We start from the raw sequence: 25,819 nt of genomic DNA on the forward strand, positions 1-25,819 counted from the left end.
ATCTAAATCGCACGGCACAGCTGTTCCCCCTCTTGCTGTCCTACTTACCTTAGAAAAGGCTTCTTAAGCCTTCTTTTTTGGTGCTGCACGGTAGCACTTGCAGTGCGCCTGCATGCGAAGCACACGTTTGGTGTGCACCATGCATCTGTGTGCGCAGCGAACCAGTAGCAGACCTCGGAGGATTTCACCACTGGACTAGAAGACCTCAAAGTCCCTTCCAACTCAGTTATTCTGTTATTTGCCTCTTACGTATTCAGTGTTTTTGAAGTTTGGGAAAAATCAAGCAGTCAATTCCTTACTACTTACTCCAATATTAGAACAATGCAAATTTTCTTTTACATTAGTGGAATATAACACACTTGCTAGGAAGAATGCTGAATTGTTCATTGTTATGTAAGCCAGAGTCCCTCAGCCTTTTGGGCACCAGGGACCGGTTCCATGGAGAGAGGTTTTTTTGTGGACCAGAGAGGGCATGGTTTCGCATTCGGTCTGCATCCTGCGGATGGGGCTTCACTTGTTTGTGTGGCCTGGTTTCTGGCATGCCATGGACTGGTGGCGGTCCACAGACCGGGGGTTGGGGACCCCTGATGTAAACCATTTATTTATCGTACACTTCACAAAGGAGCTGCACATGACCCATCCTTACAGCTTATATCCTTACATCCAATATAAGATGTTGTTATTGATGTACGCTGGATAATTGAGAAAACCAAAGAATACCAAAAAGAAGTAGGTGTTTCATTGATTATAAAAAGGCATTTGTGTCAGTGTTGTCAAACCGTGGAATATGCTTAGAAAAACATCTCATTGTCTTAATGCAAAACCTATATACAAATCAGGAGGCCACAGTGCAGATAGAACATGGATAAGCAAACAGCTTTAGGTTAGCAGAAGAGTAAGACAAGGCCGTGTATTCTTCCCTTATTTAGTCAATCTACATGCTGAATATATATTAAGGGAAATGAATTGAAAGAAGATGAGCTTTAAAATTGGAGGAAGAAGCATAAATAGCAGTGCTATACTGATGACACTACTCTGATAGTTGAACATGCAAATGAGATGCAGGCTCTATTAATGAAACTCAACGTCCTCAGAATTAAAAAAAAACAATTACAACAGGTATAGCAACCACTGTCTGGAATTGGGCAGGGTCTAAACTGAATGAATTAAGTTTAGTTTAATCAGGCTTAGAGCTGACATTTATTTATTCATTCATTCATTCATTCATCATTCATTCATCATTCATTCAATCAATCAATCAATCAATCAATCATTCAATTTATATTGGAAGAGTCCACGGGAGGAGATGAGGGCAGGTCTTGAGAATGTTATCTGGGAGGAGTTTGATCCTGTAACTCCCGAGGATGTGGACAGGGTTCTGGGTAAGACTAGTGCCGCCACGTGTTTATTGGACCCGTGTCCCTCCTGGTTGGTACTGGCCTCCCGGGAGGTGACACGAGGCTGGCTCCAAGGGATTGTAAGTGCTTCTCTGAGTGAGGGTGCCTTTCCTGCCGCCTTGAAAGAGGCGGTAGTGAGGCCCCTCCTCAAGAAGCCTTCCCTGGACCCGGCTGAATTAGCCAACTATCGTCCAGTCTCCAACCTTCGTTTTGTGGCGAAGGTTGTTGAGAGCGCGGTGGCACGACAACTTCCCCGGCACCTGGATGAAGCTATCTATCTAGACCCGTACCAGTCGGGCTTCAGGCAGGGATACAGCACAGAAACGGCATTGGTCACATTGGTGGATGATCTCTGGAGGGCTCGGGACAGGGGCTGCTCCTCTATCCTAGTCCTATTAGATCTCTCAGCGGCTTTTGATACCATCGACCATGGTATCATGCTGCAGCGGTTGAGAGGGTTAGGAATAGGGGGCACCGTTCTGCGGTGGTTCTCCTCCTTCCTCTCTGACCACTCGCAGTTTGTGTTGGCAGGGGGGCAGAGGTCGACCTCGAGGCGTCTCGCATGGGGAGTGCCGCAAGGGTCGGTCCTCTCGCCCCTCCTGTTCAACATTTATGTGAAGCCGCTGGGTGAGATCATCCGTGGTTTTGGGTTGAAGTGTCATCTGTACGCTGATGATACTCAGCTGTACATCTCCACCCCGGACCACCCCAACAATGCCCTTGATGTGATGTCTCGCTGCCTGGAGGCTGTGCAGGTCTGGATGGGGAGGAACAGGCTCAGACTCAACCCCTCCAAGACCGAGTGGCTGTGGCTTCCGGCGCCCCGATATAGTCAACAGGTGCCATCGTTGACTATTGGGGGTGAATCTTTGCCCCCCACGGAGAGGGCTCGCAATCTGGGTGTCCTCCTGGATGCACGGCTGTCTTTAGAAGAGCATATGACGGCTGTGGCCAGGGGGGCCTTTTATCAGGTTCACCTGATCCGCCAGTTGCAGCCCTTTCTGGACTGGGACGCCCTGTGCACGGTCACTCACGCCCTTCTTACCTCCCGGTTGGACTATTGTAATGCTCTCTACATGGGGCTCCCCTTGAAGAGCACTCGGAGGCTCCAGCTGGTCCAGAATGCGGCCGCGCGCGTGGTTATGGACGCAACTCGTGCCCACGTGACACCCCTCCTGCGCGAGCTGCACTGGCTCCCGGTGGTCTTCCGGGTGCGATTCAAGGTGTTGGTTACCACCTTTAAAGCACTCCATGGCATAGGACCCAGGTACCTTCGAGACCGTCTTCTGCCACCAATAGCCTCCCACCGACCAGTCCGCTCCCACAGAGAGGGTCTCCTCAGGGTGCCATCGGCCAAGTTATGTCGGCTGGCGACACCCAGGGGGAGGGCCTTTGTGGGAGCCCCAGCCCTGTGGAATGAACTGCCCCCGGAAATAAGTAAGATCTCCGACCTCCGCGTGTTTCGCTGCGCACTGAAGACCCTGTTGTTCCGCCAGGCCGGGCTATCAACATAAAAGTTTTAAATTGGGGTATTTTAAATTTGTGGGGTTTTAATTGAGCCAAATTATTTAATCATTTTAAATTTTAATTGCTGTTTTGTCTTGTGTTTTTAAATAGGCTGTACACCGCCCTGAGTCCTTCGGGAGAAGGGCGGTATGGAAATAAAATTATTATTATTATTATTATTATTATTATTATTATTATTATTATTATTATTATTATTATTATTATTATTATTATTATTATTATTATTATATAGCTATCCATCTAACAGATAAGTGACATTAAGGATACTGAAAAGAGGAGTCAAGTAATATGCTGCAAAATCAGAATATACTTACAAAATCAGCGTAGGCAAGTGATAGTACACAATCAGTGTAAAGTTTTTGTTGATTTTCCTTTGGATGGCCACTGCTCCACTGCTGTTGTCAACTTGATTTATATGTTTTTGGTTTTTTGTTGCAAAAGTTGCTTTTGGTTATTAAAGTTCATAGCAAATTGTTGCAGAAGTTGTATTTTTCCAGTTTGGGTAACTTTTTAATATATGGGAGGATAGTGTTCTATTAAACCAAACAATAATTGATTGTCCAATAAATGTTAGAAATAATATTGTATGTGTACTTTTGGATACTTTAAAGGTTATTAACGGTGATTCTGGCCCCTTTAGTTGTGTGCTGTAGATTATTTAAGCACAAGAGATCTGTGCAACATTTTTGTTACCTATTGCCATTGAGAAAGGAAATAGCAATTGCTACACCTGACTGTAATAATATATTTATGGAGCCGAAGAGGTAGAAGTTCTGACTCATATATTATTCAATTGCTGTTTGTATAAGTGGGCGAGATATAAGTACCATAATCCATATATTAAATGTTTGGCCCAGTGGGAGACCCATATTAAAACAACATACCTCATGTGGCCAGAATTTGAAAACGACATTTAAATGCTCCAACTGAGATCAGCATATGTGGGTCTGATTGGGGTAGATTGCAGGGGTGATACAGAAATATAATTTTATGTCATTTGATTCTATTTTACATATTTATGTATTAAATTACTGTATTTTATCCTGTAGCTATTGTATTTTACCCTACTCTCATTTTAAATTGTTTGTATAGGATTTTATTGGTGACATGTGTTTCACGTTGATATGGCCTTTAGCAGTGATGGCTAACCTTTTTGCCGTCGTGTGCCGAAAGCAGGGGGAGTGCAGGGGGGTTGCATGCGTGCCCACACCCATAATTCAATGTGCCCCGCCCATGCGCACGCGACACCCTCCCCCCGTGCTTCTCTCGCTTTTGGCACGTAATGGCATGGTGGGCCAGCTATGCCTGTTTTTTGCCCTTCCCAGGCTCCAGAGGCTTTCTAGGAGCCTGGGGAGGGTGAAAACGGCCTTCCCCACCCCAACCCCAGAGGCCCTTCATAGGCAGGAAACAGCCCACTTCCTGACTTCCGGTGGACCCAGAAGGCCCAAAAATCAGATGGCCAGCACGTGCATGTGTGCTAGAGCTGAGCTAAGGCAACGCTCGCGTGCCCACAGATATGGCTTTGCGTGCCACCTGTGGCACACATGCCATAGGTTTGCCATAATGGGCCTTTAGGCTAATCAATAAATAATAATGATAATGATAATAATCAGATTCTATATTCTGTGGCTCAGCAGTGAAATATTGCTTCATCATTATAGTTACAAAAGACTGCCCTTTCTAGTCTTATTACAACTTTCATCATTGTGCTGCTTGTGCTGCTACTAGCTCATTTTTCTTTCCCAGTTACTGTTACTGCCAAGCAAAATTAATTGCAAAATTGGATAAGTAGACTAGTAGAATAATTTGCTCTGCAGGTTTTGCCACTTCAGTTTTTTGTGTGCAAAAACTGAATTGATATCAACCACCTAAATGTGCCAATGGAAGAGAATGAACTGGATGCACTGAAATGTTCCCAGTTAGATAATGAAACGTCTTGCCTGAAAACAACCAAGCTCATAGAGCACTAAGGATTCCACAGATATAATTGTGCTTTCTAGTCTCAGGCCTGCATGACATACAGTATGAAGTGGCCTTTTTTGCCGCTTAAGCAGAGAGATTCTGCTTAAAAGTTAGAAGTTGAATGAAACAGATTCCCCATAAACAACATTTCTTGACCATCCTTGTTGGCATGTCAACTTTGAAGTGATACCTCATTGCATTATTCCTAATTTGAAGGAAACAATTTTAATTGAATAGTGGGAACCAGGTAGGCAGGTTTTAATAATTTGATTAGGTATGCAGAATAGTGGCCTTTATTAGAGATGCTGAACTTGAAATTTGAACTTTCTTACTTCCCACGTCTGTGCTCCATGATTGATATAAAGCAGGGATATCAAACCCGATTTCATTGAAGGCCGCATCAGGGTTGTGTTTGACTGTGGGGTGGGGGGCGTGGCCAAGGTGGGTAGATTAATCTTTTAATACATTGTGAGATATTGTGGACATAATCTTAATCTTAATATACCAAACTTTGCCAATAAATAACAAAGAGAATAGTGGTGAAGGTATGTCACTGTATACAAGGCCGTAGTGAAATGCAATCAGAGGTTAGATTCAGCAAAGCTTCAGCAAGTTTGACATGTTGGTGTTAGACTAACACTGGGTAGCCCCAAATTCAAGTCTCCACTCAACCAGAGAAGTTTACTGGGTTAATGTTGGGCCAATCATTGTCTCTCAACCCAACTTACCTAATAGAGGAGTTGTTATGAGGATAAAATGCAAATGCATCTTGATAGATAGTAGACCAACCTCTCCTTAATGATCCTCCATAATCAGTGAATGCATCACTTGGCAACAGCAATTCTGGCAATCCTAGTTTCCCCTGTAATCTCAAGATATACGGGCTGATACAATGAGTTATGGGAGGCCAGAGAGGGCTTGAGAGGACCAGCAAAGCTTTGCTTCCTGTGAGTTGGGGGAGGCTGGAAGATTCTGGGAAAGTTGGAGAAGACTGTATGTGGCGGGAGTGACTTACCATCTTGTCATCTTCCTTGCTGTCTTCCCCATTGACTTTGCTTGTAGGAAGCTGACAGGGAAGGTTGCATATGGTGATCATGTGACTTGTGATGTTTTAATGATGTTGTAAGAAGCTGTGCACCTGAATGTCCAGATCGCAATCATGTGACCGTAGGGGTGCTGTGACGGCTTGAGTACTGGTCATACGTTCATTTTTAAGTGTCACTGTAACTTTGAACAATGACTAAATGTATGGATGTAGGCCAAGGACTAGCAGTGTTTTACTTTGAATGTTTTCTGCATAAAAAAATCAATAATTAAAAAAAAAAGATGTTCAAGGAAGGTCTGACCCCAAATAAGGGAAGGTATCACTTCCCTTGATTTTGAAAATTAGCTTCTGTTGATGTAGCCTAAAATTTTGTTTGTCATTATTGCTGCTGTTAACTCATACCAAGTTTGCTACCAATTACTATTTCTTTTCATAAATACTGTTTTCATAAGTAAATGTGCCAAGCCACATATCCCTAAACTGTGCCTATTAATTTGAATCCTCTTTATTAAATAATAATAATAATAATAATAATAATAATAATAATAATAATAATAATAATAATAATATTTATTTCTATACCGCCCTTCTCCCGAAGGACTCAGGGCGGTGTAGAGCCAATTTAAAAACACAAGACACAACAATGATTAAAAATTAAAATAATTAAATAGATTTGGCCGGTTTAAAACCCCAAAAATTTAAAATACCCCAATTTAAAATCATTATGTTGATAGCCCGGCCTGGCGGAACAACAGGGTCTTCAATGCGCAACGAAACACCCGGAGGTAGGAGATCTTACATATTTCTGGGGGCAGTTCATTCCACAGGGCTGGGGCTCCCACAGAGAAGGCCCTCCCCCTGGGTGTCGCCAGCTGACATAACTTGGCCGATGGCACCCTGAGGAGACCCTCTCTGTGGGAGCGGACTGGCCAGTGGGAGGCTACTGGTGGCAGAAGTCGGTCTCGAAGGTACCTGGGTCCTATGCCATGGAGCGCTTTAAAGGTGGTAACCAGCACCTTGAATCACACCCGGAAGACCACTGGGAGCCAGTGCAGCTCGCGCAGGAGGGGTGTCACACAGAAACAATGAGTTGCGTCCATAACCACGCGCGCGGCTGCATTCTGGACCAGTTGGAGCCTCTGAGTGCTTTTCAAGGGGAGCCCCATGTAGAGAGCATTACAGTAGTGCAGCCGGGAGGTGACAAGGGCATGAGTGACTGTGCGCAAGGCGTCCCGGTCCAGAAAGGGCTGCAACTGGCGAATCAGGCGAACCTGATAAAAGGCCCCCCTGGCCACAGCCGTCATATGCTCTTCTAAAGACAGCCGTGTGTCCAGGAGGACACCCAGATTGCGAGCCCTCTCTGGGGGGGGGTAAAGATTCACCCCCAATAGTCAGCGATGGCACCTGCTGACTATATCGGGACGCCGGCAGCCACAGCCACTCGGTCTTGGACGGGTCGAGTCTGAGCCTGTTCCTCCCCATCCAGACCCGCACGGCCTCCAGGCAGCGAGACATCACATCAAGGGCATCGTTGGGGTGGTCTGGGGTGGAGATGTACAGCTGAGTATCGTCAGCGTACAGATGACACTTCAACCCAAAACCATGGATGATCTCACCCAGCGGCTTCACATAAATGTTGAACAGAAGGGGCGAGAGGACCCACCCTTGTGGCACTCCCCATGCGAGACGCCTCGAGGTCGACCTCTGCCCCCCTGCCAACATGAACTGCGAGCGGTCGGAGAGGAAGGAGGAGAACCACCGCAGAACGGTGCCCCCTATTCCTATCCCTCTCAACTGCTGCAGCATGATACCATGGTCGATGGTATCAAAAGCCGCTGAGAGATCTAATAGGACTAGGACAGAGGAGCAACCCCTGTCCCGAGCCCTCCAGAGATCATCCACCAACGCGACCAATACCGTTTCTGTGCTGTGCCCCCGCCTGAAGCCCGACTGGCACGGGTCTAGATAGATAGCTCATCCAGGTGCCCAGGCAGTTGTCATGCCACCACACTCTCAACAACCTTCGCCACAAAACGAAGGTTGGAGACCGGACGGTAGTTAGCTAATTCAGCCAGGTCCAGGGAAGGCTTCTTGAGGAGGGGTCTCACCACCACCTCTTTCAAGGCAGTGGGAAAGGCACCCTCACTCAGAGAAGCAGTTATAATCCCCTGGAGCCAGCCTCATGTAACCTCCCGTGAGGCCAGTACCAACCAGGAGGGACATGGGTCCAATAAATATGTGGCGGCACTAATCCTACCCAGAACCCTGTCCACATCCTCGGGAGCCACAGGATCAAACTCCTCCCAGATAATATTCTCAAGACCTGCCCTTGTCTCCTCCCAGGCGTCCTCCCAGACTCATCCAATCGGAGTCCAAGCCATCCCAAATCTGAGCGACTTTATCATGCAGGAATTGCACAAAATCCTCAGTGCGGCCCTGCAAGGGATCTTCCCGCACTCCCCTCCGAAGAAGGGAGTAGGACACCCTAAACAGGGCAGCTGGGCGGTTCTCTGCAGATGCGATAAGAGCAGAAAAATGGTTAGATTTCGCCGCTTTTATCGCCACTAGGTAGGTCTTGATATAAGACCTCACCTGTGTCCGGTCGGAATCGGATTGACTAGTCCTCCAAATGCTCTCTAGGCGTCTTTTCCGATGCTTCATCTCTCTCAGCTCCTCAGAGAACCAAGGAGCCAATTGAGATCGGCATCGGGTCAGAGGCCGCAAAGGCACGACGCGGTCCAAAGCTCCGGCAGCCGCACTCTCCCAGGCGGCCACCAGCTCTTCAGTCGAGTTGTGTGCCAGGGTCTCAGGAATCGGCCCAAGCTCTGTCAGGAACCTTTTGGGGTCCATCAAGCGCCTGGGACGGAACCATTTGATCGGTTCTGTCTCCCTGCGGCGGGGGAAAGCGGTAGGAAAGTCTAAGTGAAGGAGCGAATGATCTGTCCATGACAAGGGTTTAATGTCTAGGTCCCCTCTACCAAGATCATTCAACCACTGACCAGGGACGAAAATCAGGTCCAGAGTGTGTCCCCCATGTGAGTTGGGCCTTGAACTAACTGGGTCAGGTCCATGGCTGTCATGGAAGCCATGAACTCCCGAGCCACCTCTGACGCCTCACCCGCAGACGGAAGGTTGAAATCCCCCATGACAATAAGTCTGGGGGTGTCAACCGCCACCCTGGCAATGACGTCGAGTAGCTCGGCCAGGGTCGCTGCCATGTGGCAGGGAGCCAGGTACGTAGTCAGCAAACCCATCTGCACCTCACGGCCCCACTTCACAAAGAGGGACTCACATCCGGCTATCTGAGGAACAGTGGTCTCCCTCGGACAAAGACTCTCCCTAATAATCACCGCCACTCCCCCACCCCTCCCCTGGGCCCTTGGCTGATGAAATGCATGGAAACCTGGTAGGCACATTTCAACGAGGGGAACCCCCCCTCTTGGTCCAACCAGGTCTCCGTAATACCTGCCAGGTCCGCACCCCCCTCTAAAATAAGATCACAAATGAGGGGGGCTTTATTAACGGCCGACCTGGCATTACACAACATCAGCCGTGGATCCTGGGCCTGAGACTGCACAACCTAGGACACGAGTTGCGCATTGGGGGCTGGAGTGCGTAATTGCTCGTAAACAGCGTGTACGCACCCCCAGCACATGATATGGCCCCCTGTGCCCGTCATACCTGCCCCTCCCACTCATTGTTTCAATTACACTGCCCTTCCTATCGTCCCCCTGCTCCCCGGTTAAATTTCCTTTCACGACCCCTCTGTTGCAGCCAATCGACCCATCACCCCACTCAGTCGCTATCTGAACCCCCCGGGTCCACTTTTATAACCCCCTCCCTTCCTCCCGGGTCCCCTTAAAATTTTGATTAAAAATTTAGCTAAAAAACCCCTCAACCCCCTTCTCGCACCATGTCACCTCTCGGGGTTCCAATGCCCGTCATCAAGGTAGGCCCTCGATAGAGTGGAGAGCCAAACCTGCGAGAGGGGGGAGTCTCGCAGAACAAGAAGCTCAGCTGCCGAATACATTTTGCTACAAGAGGATGAAGTGACCAAGTCCCAAGGGTCCAGATGGTAAATAAAAAAGTCCAGGGGGGAGCAAATAAGATGGGGGCATCCAAAGTGTAAGGTCCAAGGCCATTGTCCTCTCACAACAGTGGACAAAGTCTCTTGCCAGTCGACACAGTTCAAGGGGAATACAATCCAACCACTCCCTCACAGTGATTGGTCTGATGGACAGTCCCCTCTACTGGTGAGATGGAAGTAGTGAACCGATGCCAAAGTATCAAACACAGTCCAAGGGGTTAAGGACCAAACCACCCTCTCACGGTGGATTGGTCTGATGGTCAATCCCCTCTGCTGGCAAATTACAAATGGTGAGCAAAACCATAACGACTCAGCCCGAGGGGCTCAAGCCAAACCACCCTCTCACGGTGGATTGGTCCGATGGTCAGTCCCCTCTGCTGGTGAGATGGAAGAATTACACCGGCTCACATGGGATCCCAACGTATTTGACAATCCCCCCCCCAAACAGCTAGGGGGGAGGCTCAGATGAAAATAAGCCAGGTCTCGGTGTCAGAAAGTCAGTAAAAGTCAGTAAAAGTGGCTGCCAGTCCGGGATAGGCATGGGACAAGGGGAAAACGATGAAAAATAAGGGGGGGAAGATGTTCTCCAATCCCCAGCCTCCAAAATACAGCGGGGGCCTCCCAAAGTCTGCAAGGGACTGACCCATCAACTGGGCAGCCCTCATGCAGATCCCAGTCAATCCCGGGCAATAGATGTTTGTCTGCCATCAACCACATCAGTAGTGCTGACCGCGGGTGCTCTCCTCCTCGCCATCGTCGGATGGCCACCATTTCAGCCATTGCAGCTGCAGCCGAGACCGCCGTTGCCGTTGCCACTCCCACTGCCAGACGAAAAGTTCTGGCAGCGTCCCAGAGCTCACCAGGGAATCCAGCAGTCCCCAAGACAACCAGGGGAACCCCCCAGGCTAGGGGCATCGCCAAGTTGCAAACGGCCCCAGCGGACCCGTTTGCTGCTGCCACTCCAGCCTCCGAAGCCTCCGACTCAGAAACGCCCACGCTGCCGCCCAGCTGGTGCAAATGAAGCGATCCGCCGGCTGCCGTCCTAGCCCTCACTGACGCCGACGCCGCCAACCCTCGTCCAGCCACGATGCTCGGGGGGGGGCAAACCCCCACCCGGCTGGCGAAGAGCTCCCCTAACTGGGTCTGGGGTCGTAAGCTGTCAAATCGACCCCCTAAAGGACCAACAGGGCGAATAGGCCATCATCCTCAGGCCGCGATTCAGGCAGACACCGGCATCTTGGACATGCGCAGAGGGTGAATGAAGAACTTTGCATTTATCTTTGTTAAATTTTGTTATGTTAGTCTCAGTTCGTTTTTCCAACTTATCAAGATCATTTTGAATCTTGTTTCTATTGCCTCTAGGATATTAACTCCCACACAGGTTCATGCCATCTGGAAGTTTGTCAAGAATTGCCTCTTCCTCTTCATTAAAATTATTAAAATATATTGGATAACGGAGGGCCCAGGATTGAATCTTTGTTAATAAAAATGTTAACGAGGCAAGCATATGATTCTTGAATCAGTTATGTATCTACTTAATTATGCTATCTAAACTATACTTAGTCAGTATACTAATCAAAAAAATAATTGGCTATTTATTAAATGATTTGCTACCATGATATGTTTACAGCTTTTACACAATTTGACAAGGTAGTTACCTAATGGAAAACTGGGATAAGATTAATCTAACATCTTTTCTATTCATGCTGACTTCTAGTAATTACAGCTTTATTTGGCATGATACATTAGTATTTGTTGATTTGGTACATTTTAAAGTATAAAATTAATAAATGCAGTTATTGGACTGTGACTGCATCATTCTTATAATGTTGTATGAAATCTGTATCCATTCCCTAGATATGAAGCCAATAGGATCCCCCCCCCCCCAAATAATGCCTATCAAGACAAGACTCTTACAAATAAGACCAAGGTGATTATATATAAACTTTTTAAAAATAAGGGATGAATATAGCTCTATTGTGCTCTCTCTCTCTCTCTCTCTCTCTCTCTCTCTCTCTCTCTCTCTCTCTCTCTCTCTCTCTCTCTCTCTCTCCTGAGAGTTCAAAAGGAGGGAGATGTTTACTTAATACGTTTTAACTAATTGATAGTAAAGTAGAATTGATGAAAGGGTTCTGTTTATTATCCAGTCAACAGATCTCTCAATTAAACTACTTGTGTATAATTTTAAAATACAAATTGAAAAAATAGAAAGATAGAGTCTTTATAAAACATTATCTTTGTTAATAATTTTTAGAAGTTTCATTTTTAAATTTAAATCTGGTTTTATTTTTTCAACTTAACTTTTTAAAATTATGTTTCCAATACACTGAAGTAATATGAATTATGTAATTATAATGACATAATATATGGGATTTGCAGAAGTTAACAGCTTGGTTATTTCCAATAATCTAAGAATTTTGGTCCAGTTTTTATTAGCACTTTGTGCCCTACAGTTCTCCCTGACAATCCCAGCCTGAAAAGAGGAAACAGGCCTAGCCTGTTCACACTGCCATCAAGTGGATGAAAACTATCATAACTCAAAACGTTTTCACTACTCAAAGTTTACAAATTCCAGTACTGTCAGATTAATTTCAGCAGCATGAAATTGAAAAGTCCAGTTTTCCTTTGTTCTCAGTAAAATAAAATAAAATAAAATAAAATAAAATAAAATAAATAGAATAGAATAGAATAGAATAGAATAGAATAGAATAGAATAATAAAATAAAATAAAATAAAATAAAATAAAATAAAATAAAATAATAAAATAAAATAAAATAAAATAAAATAAAATAAAATAAAATAAAATGTTATACATATCCAGGATAGATCCATGTAAAAGTTAAGCTGATTTCTTCCATTAATTATTCAATCTGTAACTCAACAGCTCTGGTAGCAGTGAGTTGTTTTGATTTCATCAGCATTTATTAGACATAATGCAGTAGTTGATGTGAAAAAATTTGCACACAACTTGGAGACTTCAAATTCCTTGTAAATTTTAGGCTTGGAATATATCACCTCATTTATTTATTACTCTTTCCTCACTATCTTTCTGTACCAGCTAACAAATTATAGCTCATTTATTTATTTTTCTTTAACCTACACATTTTTCCATGTTACCTCATATAAGAAGATATAATGGAGTCATGTATGATAGCAGCTCCCTTTTGACAGAAGTTATTCAAAAGAGGTATTTCATAAAATATGTAAACAAATGGGTGAACCAAATGTTTTCTATCGAGAGTTAAAACACTATGTCTATTGCAAAGCCCTGCAAGATTTCCTTTGTGTGCACGTGCATACAAAGGCCATGTTTCCACCAGACTGCTTATAAAGCAAAGGAGCTGAACGTACACATATATGCAGAGCTATGGGTGGCTTGCAATTTAATGTCCCTGCGGAACATCATCCATGTGGATATAACATTGACGTCCAACTTGATACTCTTTGGAAAGACTCTGAAATCATTGGTTTTGTCAGCAGGCCTGCGGTGATATGGAGCCCATCAAGTGGTTTGCTTGATCGTTGTTGCCAGGGGGATGAGGGTTTATTGGGTTTTGTATATGGAGTTTTACTTCTATAAGCAGCCTGGAATCACCATGAGTGAGATGGGCAGCCACATAAGTTTTCTTAATAAACAAATGTGGAGGGAAAAAATCCTCCTAGAAGAATGAAATATTTTGGGGAATATTAAAAGAGGCAGAATATTATATTTCCCCAAAGGAGAAATGGAGAAAAATCTTAACAAAGGCAGAAAGCAGCCCCAAAAGCCTCCAGCAGATGCCTGAAGTCTTTAGAGATGGAGATTTTGTACCCATTAAGAAATCTGGGCCAATTTATTCACAGACAAAACCCCTTCAGCTCCAGTTGATGGGATTAAGAAGGACAGGATATGACCTTTAGGACATAACAGGATTAAACCATCACCAATCAAATAATAAAAGCACACAAAGAAAACCTCAAAATTACAAAATACTGTAAACTCTATAAAAATCCTCGCACTCATCAAGCTAATTTGTCAACTGTCTCAGAACTGCATGCTGTGGTTGGTTCTGCTCATCACTAAACAGGGTGCTTCTTTCAAATCAGCCTCCATTTTATTTCCAGTGCCTTTCTCCTGGTTTGGAACCAGACTGGATTTTCTTCCTACACAAACATGTAAAATAAATCCATTTTGTAAAAGATATTGCATTTCAACACATCCAAGGGAGGTACTTTGTTCTTCCTGGTGCATTTGGCAAACTACGTACTTCTTTCATGTGCATTGCACTGCCTTGAAAATTAATGTGTGAAATAAGTCCTGCACACAGCCCTCTAATTATTTTTGTAAATGCTTGGGTTTTTTAATGTTTGGAAACAAATATATATATAAATACAATGGAAATGAACACTATGCACTTTTCTGATTGCAAAATAACTGTAATAATAAATTTGGAAGGATTTGCATTTTCCATCAACTACCATATTTTTCGGAGTATAAGACGCACCGGAGTATAAGATGCACCTACCTTTTTTGGTGAGGAAAAGAAGAAAAAGAAATCTCCCTCTGCCTCTGAGCAATTTTCCCTGTTGCAGCAAACAGCAAACAGCCTGCTTTACTTTCATTTTCGTTTTCGGCATAGCTTGATTAGCACAAGGAAAAAGGTGTGTCCTATACTCCGAAAAATACAGTATATAATGTTCTAAAGAAGTCATTTCTCTTTCTGTATTAGAAAGAGCCATGGTGGTGCAGTGGTTAGAATCCAGTATTGCAGGCTAATTCTGCTGACTGCTGGTTGTCTGCAGTTCAGCAGTTTGAGTCTCACCGACTCAAAGTTGACTCAGCCTTCCATCCTTCTGAGGTCAGTAAAATAAGGACCCAGATTGTTGGGGACAATATGCTGACTCTAAACCGCTTAGAGAGTGCTGTAAAGCATTGTGAAGCGGTATATAAGTCCAAGTGCTATTGATATTGCTATTGGAATAAACATTTTATCCCTGGGAGTTGTCTTTGGGAGATTATTTAGCAACTGTTATACTACTTTGGATGTTTAATGGCCCATTTCTTTAATGTGAAAGCAAGTGGATTTAACTGTTATTAATTTAATTTTAACATATCACATTAACACCATCATTGCAGTCGCAGTTACATACAAAAATATTATACAAAAATTATCATAATGAACTGATTAAAATACAAAGAAAGTTTTAGTTCTATACATTTTATAGGGAAGTCAACAGAGAGGGTTGCAAATGGCGATTACATGATCATGGGACTCTGCAATTGGATGTAAATGCAATCTGGTTGCTAAACACTTAAATTCCGATCACAGGACTGTACAGGTGCTAGGACAGATGGAACTTCAGGAACCAGTCATAATGACCATTTGTTCAATGCCATTGTAACAAATCTTTGCAGTTCAAGGGCTACCTGTATTTTATAAGCTGTTATAAATGATATAGTGTAAGATACTACTAATTTATTGACCCTCATAAAACAATTCTACAGCCCAATCCTATGATAAATTATATACTCTTATATATCTTCACATCTACTGTCAAAATGGTAGCAATGGATTCAGCCACAAGGACATTGCATAAAAGATGTGGCAAAGCTTTAGAAATTTAGCATAACTTCAGGTGAAAACTTACCCCTTTTATTAAAGAAGAAATGACAGATTGCCTTTGTACCATTAAAGACAATTGGTATTATAAAGGTCCAGTTTCCAGGAATAGAGAAAAATGAAAAATGGCCTTTTTGAGGCATTTTAGCCTAATCTATATATATAAAAGTGAAAACACTCACGCCGTAATCATGAAATCTCTAGAACCGTAAAGCCTACAAACTTGAAATTTGCCATGGATGTTCCTCTTGGCTTCTAGATGCTCACTAAGAAAGGATTTTTCAGAGCATTAGTATTTCCTATATTATGATTAACACACTCTGATGCTAAGGAGTTCTACTTCCCACCTGAAAAGAAATCTGTTCCAAATGCAAAACACAAGCAGAGGAGAGGAGTTTCACTTTAAGTTTTACTTTCACAGCAGGAAGCAGCTTTAATACAGAACACTTGAGCTAAGCCACAGCCAGGTTCCTTCCTGTCTCCTTCTTGCTCACACAGCAAATGCTGTTTCACTTTCCAAACAGCCCTCTGATGTTAAGGAGTTCTACTCTCCCTCCACACCTGAAAAGAAATCTGTTCCAAATGCAAAACACAAGCAGAGGAGAGGAGTTTCAGTTTGTTTTTCTTTCACAGCAGCAACCAGGGGATAGGATAGGGGAGGCTTCTATGGGGCAAGCCTGAGGAAGAGAAGGGAATAGGATAGCGGAGGCTTCTGTAGGGCAAGGCTGGAGAGAAGGGGATAGGATAGGGGAGGCTTCTGTGGGGCAAGGCTAAGGGAGAGAAGGGGGATAGGATAGGATAGGCTTCTGTGGGGCAAGGCTGAGGGAGAGAAGGGGAGAGGAGAGGCCGATCGTAACTACTCATTTATTTTCAAGCTGTAAGTGTCGACTTATCAGATAGTTTCGTAGCGAAGCATGGGTATCCAGCTAGTCATCAATAAAAGTACAGTGTTGTCAGAATACAGTTGCAGTAGGATTCTACATTTAGACAGAAAATGGATTAAATAAAAGAGATAGAAGGCTTATGAATATGTAAGATAAAAACATTAGGAACAAGGATGCAACTCTATTAAACCTCTCTTCTGGCATTTAGGGTACATCAGAACCACATCTGACTTGAATCTTGGCATTTTGATATAGAAGTAATTAAGTGCAGCAATCTTTTATCAAAAGGAAAGTAATTAAATGTTCTATCAGAATTTCTCTCTAGAAATAGAATCAAAAATAAAATACAAATGAATTAACATGAAATACAATTTTTTATATGAAACTAGCATTTATTTCTTGGTTAAAGATTTAAGACAGTGATGTGGAATTGAGTTTCCTGTTCAGGTCCCAGAGACATCAAATTTTCTGCTAAAATAACTCACAAATCTGATAGGTTCCCAATTACTGATAGCAAATAAAAGTCCTATAATTGAGACAATAATTTTTTCAGCCATTTTATAATTAAGAGTTGCTGTCTTCTGGATGAAGTCCAAGAATTTATTTTTTTTATTGTGTAAATAATGCTGCCAAAAGAGTTGTCCACAAGGACACATTGACTTTTCAGGATCTTGGGCATAAAATAGTCAAACTTGGGTATTTTCCTAGGTTCTGGAAGAAAAATCAAAGATCTTACATCAGAGTGGACTGTAAAATCCCAGGCTACATGTTCATGCATTTTCAGTAATAATGGAAACAGTTGTCCTACAGCTAATTCGAAGTGATCCTTTCTTACTATTTACATCTATTTACATCTATTTTAATTTTGTCTTATTCAACAATTATTTTCCATCTTTCTTTATTTCGTCTACATTGTACCTTGATCTTCAACATTTTTCCCCCTTTCTCCTTTATTCCTCTTTCTCATTTTTCCTATTCTCCAACCATTCATACCATCTACACCACACTTTGTAATATTCTGTATCCTCTTTCTCCTTGAGTTCTTTTGTTAATTTGTCCATCTCTGTGCATTCTAAAATTTTTCTAATTAAATCTTCTGATGGTAGATTTTCCTTCTTCCAATTTTGCGCATAGACTATGTGGGCTGCTAAAGTGATATGTATATAAAAGTTGTGTGTTTGTGTCTTGTTTTAATGTGTTCAAAATAAAAAACTTAAAAAAAAAAAGGAAACAGTTGTGTAGGTCCATCGAAAATTCTAAAGAAATAAAAGTCCCAGACATTGCAAAGTGTAGTACAATATATTGAATTAAAAGAATTACCAGAATATTTCTTAAGAAGCAAGCAAAACATACCCCTTCCTTTTGGTAGAGTGGGTAAAGTGTAAAGTTTGGTAAACGGACAATTTCGGATTGTTAAAAATGGGCTATTGAACAATTCAAACATGAGAATAATCCAAAAATTCAATGCAACTCATTTTATTAAGGATGTTAATTAATAATGATCCCGTTGATAATTGGCTATACTGTGTCTGATACAGTGGAGAAAGGTATGGAGATCATCTCTGAAGACATGATGGATTTGTTCAGAGGTCAGAACTTTGACAGCACAGCATCTGTGGTGTTTCTTAGCACAAGTGGAACTCATCCAGCTGCTTTTTATATCACAGCTATTCTGTAACTTTTAACAAATTTTTTAGTTTACAGATAATATTTGAGAGATCTCATTGTTGCTGTTATTTTCTTGGCAGCCCAGAAGCTTCTCTGAATGTTCCCATTAATCCTATTTTTCTACAGAATTCCTTTGTTTGCAACTTTTTTGACCTTGGTCATGATTAGTCTGCCTATTGCAAATTTTATCATTCCTTTTTACTCCAAAATGCTTACATTCAATTTTAGTTGTAATCAATGAATATAGATGCAACAAAAATAATAATCAATAAATATAATAAATACCGGTATATGTGAAGTTACCAAGCGATACACACACATTGTTTAACATTATGTGTGTAAAACCAATATAATTTTTTAAAGCAATGAAAGGCATTTAGTGTATTTTCAGTTGGTAATATATTATAGATAATGAGGAATTTTCTTAATGGATTTATACCAGTATTAATTGCTTTTTGGCTTCACAACCGGGGTGGGTTCCACTTACCTTCTCTACCGGTTTGCAACAGGAGTGCATGTGCAGAGCGTCCATGATGACATCCGGGCAGGTGGGTGGAGCCTCCCACCGCCGTTACTACCGGTTCGCAAGATCCTGACTGAACTGGTAGCAACCCACCACTGCTTCACAATACTCATTTTCAACGCAGGACATCTGAATGGTATACACCTTTCTTTGAGTTCTCCAACTACAGAGATAAAGCTATTATATATGTCCTACAGAGTAACAGAGTTGGAAAGCATCTTAGAGGCCTTCTAGTTCAATCTCCTGCTCAAGCAGGAGACCCTATACCAGTGATAGCTAACCTTTTCTGGATGGACTGCCCAATGTGCGTGCCCATGCCTGAATACCCAAAATGCACGTGTGATCCCCCTTGCATGCATCCCACCCACCCCACACGTGTGAGTGACTCCCTGCAGTGCCCTGCCCCCACACATACTCACGTGCCCCCCCTCTGTGCGTGTGCGGCAGAGACCCAACGACCAGCTGGCCAGCAGAGCTGGGGCAACGGTTCACGTGCCCGCAGAGAGGCCGCTGCGTGCTACCTGTGGCACACATGCCATAGGTTCACCATCACGGCCCTATACCATTCCAGATAAATGGCTGTACAATTACTTCTTAAAACCTCCAGTGATGGAGGCAAGCTGTTCCACTAGACAGTTCTAGCTATCAGAAAATTTCTCCTTAGTTCTAGTTTGGATCTCTCTTTGATAAGTTTCCATCCAATACTTCTTGCCCGGCCAGGTGCTTTGGAGAATAGGTTGAGTCCCACCTCTCTGTGACAACCTCTCAGAGATTGAAAGATTGCCATCATGTCCCCTCTAGTCCTTCTCTTCAGATGTACTCAATTCCCACAACTGTTCATCATACGCTTCAACTTCTAGTCTGCTCTGTATTGCTCTTCCCTGCATTCTTTCTAGAGTTGCAACCTCTTTTTTGTTCCATGGTGACCAGAACTGGATGCAATATTCCAAGTGTGGTCTGTTGTGGTCCACCAGTAGCCTGCGGAGCTGGCAGTGGAGTCAGACAGTGATGAGGCTGAGGAAGAACATGGGTTGGGGAAGGCCCAGATGAGAGCTCTGCGTCAGAGGCTCTGCGCCAGGGCCATCAGGGAGTGATGTGCGGACTTCGGAGCCTCCAGAGGCTGACAGTAGAGAGGCAGAGGAAAAGGAGGAGCCTATTCCTAGTGGACATATGAGAAGAGCTGCCAGAAGGTAGGAGCAGATAAAGCAGAGAGGACGACTTGGGAGTAGGGCCAAGAGATGATTGGTCCCTCCCATAAGGCTTAAAAGACCAGCAATGGCTCTTGGCCTCTTTGCCGGAAACAACGTTGAGAGAATTGCTTCTTGTTTCACTGTATTCATTTCTTGTCGGCACCTTCTGCTTCTGAACTTTTGCCAAGAAAATCCTTTGGCAGTTTGTTAATTATATCAACGTCGATGATAAGCTGAGGAATGGTGTTTTGAAGAATTTGCTTTAATTTAGTTTGGACTACGCTGAGAATGAGTTAATTCTCAGCTGTTCTAATAAAGTCTCTTTGTTTTCGAACTGTTTGCATTTAATATTAACTACTTGGGCCTGGGTCACAACATGGTCTTACTAGTGCAGGATAGATTGATACTAATACTTTACGTTATCTTAACACTATCTCTCCGTTGATACAGACTACATTGGCTTTTTTGGCAGGTGCAGCACACTGTTGGCTCATACTTAAATGATTGTCCACTAGGACTCCTAGATCCCTCTCACAGTTATTGCTATTGAGCTAGGTACCACCTATTCTATACCTGTGAATTTGGTTATGCTTGCATGCATACTAGAGGTTCCAAGATTCTAGTGCTCCAGAGGGGTAACCATTTCAGTTTATGTTCTTCCAGATTATAACGCATAATAATTATAAATAAATGCTGCTTTTTCATAAAGTAATCAAAATTTATTTAAATAAATAAGTGCTATATGAAAAGGCAACCTTTCTTTGTTGCGGCAAAGCATGCATCAAACAAACACGTCTGTGAAGAATATACATATTTTTATTTTTTGTCATTTAAATTTATCATGTCTACCTATTCCAAAAGTCTCTGGATGACTATAATATGTTGAATATCTGAGTTCCAAACAGCCTGCATATACAGATTTGTGTAGGTATTTCTGATTTAAATTGTGGTTGGAAAGACAGCCTTAAAAATACAGACTATAAACATTGTATTTGGTAGCTTCAGTACTGGCACCCTGTTATGCTTGTATAACAGTGTGCAACATTTTGCAGGATGTAAGCTCATAACATTGCTCACAGTGCTGTACTCACAGAATGTTCATCCAGTCATTTGTTCTATTTTGTTGTGTTTTTTTCTCTGTGCATTTCATAAAGTTACCCAGAAGAAAGGCAAATAGGTTCATTAGAAATCATTGTAAATAAACTTACAGTCTACAGAGGAAAGATATAGAAACGTTGCCATACTGTTCCAAAATTCAGCAGTCAACTTTCTTTGTGTCAAGCTTTACATAAACTAGAAGATGCTGCAAGCCATATGCCCTGCTGTTGCACCCTTCTCTGATATCTCTGTCTTATTTAATTAGATGGAATGCATGATGGGCTATCATCCCATTCCCCTTTGGAGGTTGCCATTGTGCAGGGAGAGAAATTCCGAACAAAGGAGATTTAACTTTATGTTGTCAAGAAGCAAAGAAGGGACCAGAAAGACCAGGATTGCTGAATGGCTTAAAAAGAATGCAACCTTTGATCAGTGCTGCACATTACAAGCTGCTGAAACTCTATTTTTTCTTTTATGAACCAGTGTTTTATGTTTAGAAACACAAAACATTTATGTTATTTTAAGTACAGTCATCTTTTAAAGGCAGGGAACATGTGTAATACGTTCTTTGTATAGTTCTTTGTAGAGATGAGCTATGGGTGAAATTTTTGTCGCTTGGAATTAAACTTGACAAATATAAACCCATGTTTTAAATTAGAGGCTATCTACCTTTGGACTGGAAAATGGGCAAATTAGCTTTTAGAGTTACGTATATATTTTAAATTCAAGGTTACAGTATATTTCTTTGAAAACCTCTGTTTCTCTCCCTCCCTCATAGAGTTTTGTCATCTAGATTTGTAAACTTTATTCATTGATTCAGGAAGCACAGCATGCTGTGTGTGGGATATTTGGAGCTCAAACCATTCATACAGTTTCATTTTTCCACTGAAGTACACATAGCATAGATTCAGATAAATAAAGCTAATAATACAAAGTCAGGCTGTATTAATCTAAACTAAGAGGGGATTATGAAGAGATCTTGAATTCAGAATAAAGCATGTACTGTTCTAAGAAGGAGGATTTTTTAAAAACTCTTAATCTCCTTTTCTAATGTAGAGGTGGGCATTCTACGGATGTGATACACAGAAGATTCCACCCCCTTTTTCGCATCATGAAAATGGGACTTATTTGTTAATAATTCATTTTATGACTTTTCTTGCCACTGTTGTTAAGTGAATCATCGCAATTGTTAAGTTAGTTACGTGATTATTAAGTGAAGCTGGCTTCCGCATTGAGTTTGCTTGTCAGAAGGTCACAAAAGATGATCACATGACCCTGGGTTGCTGCAACCATCATAAATATGAGTCAGTGGCCAAGCATCTGAATTTTTATCATGTGACCATGAGGATGCTGCAATGGTCATAAGTATGAAAAACGGTCATAAATCACTTTTTTCAGTGCTGTTAGAACTTGGAACTGTCACTAGACGAACTGTCGAGGATTACCTCTACTATAAGAGATATGTGAAGCCTAATGACAGCCTATTTTAGTGGAATATGGAAAAATGTGAAAGGAAAGTTCTAATAAATAAAACTGTAATCTTTTACAGGTAGTCCTCGATTTACAACAGTTCATTTAGTGATCATTCGAAATTACAACAGCACTGAAAAAATAGACCTATGACTGTTTTTCACACTTACGACCTTTGCAGCATCTCCATGGTCACGTGATCAAAATTCAGATGACGGTTTATGACGGTTTTAATGTCCCGGGATCTTGCTACCTTCTGATGAGCAAATTCAATGGGGAAGCCAGATTCACTTAACAACTATGTTAACCAATTTAACAACTACACTGAATCACTTAACAACTTTTGGTAACCTGTGGTAAAAAAAAGTCATAAAACAGGGCAAAATTCACTTAACAAGTGTCTCACTTACCAACAGAAATTTTGGGCTCAATTGTGGTTGTAAATTGAGGACTTTCTGTACTCAATCAAGTTTCTGTTTGGTTGGAAACATTCCCATCCTGCTAGTTATTTTATCAGCTTCTCTGATAAACTAGGAATGGACAGTTTGTCTTTCCGGAAAAAAACAATCAGCCTACACTTGCAGCAAGTATACATATAATTCTTGGCTTTGGAATTTAAAAAAAAAACATGGTGCATTCCTGGGGGAGCAATTCTTATACCTTCATATTCCTCAGATCAATTACAAGCAAAATAATTCTCTCTCTCTCTCCCTCTCCCTTTCTCTCCCTCTCTCCTTCCTTCCCTCCCTCCCTTCTCTCACTCCCCCCCTTCTATGCCAAATCCTGTTTGCACTCCCTTTTTCCTTGTTCGGTGCTTACAGTATGTGATTGAAAGTTTCAGTCTTTCCTATCATACATTAACAACGCCCACATACAAAACCTGGAGAAGCAATAACTTAGAAGCACATAAAAAGAAGCTAAGAAAGATTTATGTTCTCAAACTCCAGTGGCATTAGTAGCAGATTTAAAAATAGACCTTGGAAAAATATTCATTACAAGACTTGTTTCAAAAAGATTTTAAAAGTAATTTAGTGGTTATGATTCAAAATCACAGAGAATAAAAGTTGTGCCAGATAATGTTTTAGTAGTACAGCCATGCATCAGTTTAGATAGTAAAATATTGGACCTTGATGTAGCATATTTCACGGGCATGGACCAAATTTGCACTTCCCTCACTGGTGTAATGAAATTAGCACACACATTATAAAAATCCCTCGGATGCCTGGAGCTCTCTGATTCAACACACTGTCCTCAGTAACAAAAACATAGTTTTTCCAATCAGTCCATTCATTTAAAAAAAGACATCTTGTATTTGTCTATGATGATTCTCAGTCATCCAGGTCATGGTTGTAGAAGCTGAAGAAGCTTCTTGGATGAGGAGCGAAACATCTTCAAAGAAAAACCAGAAAGTCCAGTCGCATCTTGTATTTGTTGTTGTTGTTTCTAATTTGATTTATATGCCGCCCTTCTCCGGAGACTCAGGGCGGCTTACAATGCGTTAAGCAATAGCCTTCATACTTTTGTATATTTATACAAAGTCAGCTTATTGCCCCCACAAACTGGGTCCTCAATTTACCTACCTTAGAAAGGATGGAAGGCTGAGTCAACCTTGAGCCTTGGAGAGATTCGAACCAGCAGTAATTGCAGGCAGCTGTGTTAATAACAGGGTGCTTAGACCACTGTACTATCAAGGCTTTTTGTTGATCAGCTTTCTCTTCTTGCCCTTAACAGTAATATGGGTCTCCTTCTATACTACTGTAAAACATTTCATAATGCCTTGAGAGAAACCTGCAAACCAATATTTTAAACTGCTTGCAGATTTTTATATCTAAGGCATCCCAGAGAATTACTGAGAGTTTCTTAAACATACTGATTCAAACCTGGCATTCTTGCAAAATGACTCTTTAGGTGGTTCTGCCTTATTTATTTATTTATTTATTTATTTATTTATTTATTGCGATTTATATGCCGCCTTTCTCTCTAGGGACTCAAGGCGGCTTACAAAATGACAACTTCAGTACAAATCACAATACAATACCAAATTAAAATCAGTAACCCAATTAAAAAACGATTTAAAATTATACCAGTGTACCCCCAAATGGATCAGTTTAATTGGCGGAAGAGCCACGTCTTCAGCTCACGATGGAAGGAAAGAAGGTCGGGGGCTGTCCTGAGCTCAGTGGGCAATCCATTCCAGAGGGTCGGGGCTCCCACAGAGAACGCCCTCCCCCTGGGGGTCATCAGCCGACATTGTTTGGCCGACGGCACCCTGAGGAGGCCGACTCTGTGAGAGCGCACAGGACGATGGGAGAACGGCTGGAGATGGTCCTGCAAGTACCCTGGGCCTAAGCCATGAAGGGCTTTATAGGTGAGCACCAGCACCTTGAAACGTATCCGGAGTGCCACCGGTAGCCAGTGCAGCTCACGCAGGAGAGGTGTTACACGGGAGTATCTAGATACCCCCATAACTACCTGCGCGGCTGCATTTTGGACTAGTTGAAGCCTCCGGACACATCCCAAGGGCAGCCCCATGTAGAGGGTGTTACAGTAGTCCAACCTAGAGGTAACAAGGGCGTGAGTGACCGTGGCGAGGGCATCCCGGTCTAGGAACGGGCGCAACTGGCGCACAAGACAGACCTGTGCGAAGGCCCCCCTGGTTACGGCCGTCAGATGGTCATCTAAAGACAGCCGAGAATCCAGGAGGACACCCAAGTTGCGGACCCTATCGGAGGGAGCAAGGGTTTCACCTCCGATCATTAAGGATGGAACCTCCAGATCCCGGGATGCCGGCATCCACAGCCACTCAGTCTTGGAAGGGTTGAGTCTAAGCCTGTTCCTCCCCATCCAAACCCGCACCGCTTCCAGGCAGTGGGACATCACGGAAAGGGCATCCCTAGGGTGGTCAGGGGTGGAGATGTAAAGCTGGGTATCATCAGCATATTGATGATACCTCACCCCAAAACCATGGTTGATCTCACCCAGCGGTTTCATATAGATATTAAAGAGCAGAGGAGAGAGAACCGAGCCCTGAGGCACCCCACAAGTGAGAGGCCTCCGGGAGGATCCCTGACCCCCTGCCCAAACAGACTGCAGACGGCCCGAGAGATAGGAGGAGAACCACTGTAAAACGGTGCCTCCTAACCCTATCCCCCTGAGCCGCTGCAGCAGGATACCATGGTCAATGGTATCGAACGCCGCTGAGAGGTCAAGAAGGACCAGGATGGAGGAGCAACCCCCATCCCTGGCCCGCCAGAGATCATTTACTAGGGCAATCAATGCCGTTTCCGTGCTGTGGCCATGCCTGAAACCAGATTGGTAAGGATCCAGGTAGTCAGTTTCCTCCAGGAATTGAGGGAATTGCTGTGCCA

General features: G+C 42.9%; 1 protein-coding gene across 1 annotated transcript in view; it reads left to right on the forward strand.

Moving 5' to 3' along the window:
* The window catches only part of PDE11A (phosphodiesterase 11A), a 169,979-nt gene that overhangs the window by 42,531 nt on the left and 101,629 nt on the right, over positions 1 to 25,819 (forward strand). The gene's annotated exons all lie outside the window — the stretch shown is intronic.

The sequence above is a fragment of the Pituophis catenifer genome, unplaced genomic scaffold, assembly GCF_029215685.1.
Source record: "Pituophis catenifer annectens isolate HBS135680 unplaced genomic scaffold, rPitCat1.0.hap2 SCAF_1, whole genome shotgun sequence".
Lineage (NCBI taxonomy): Eukaryota > Metazoa > Chordata > Lepidosauria > Squamata > Colubridae > Pituophis > Pituophis catenifer.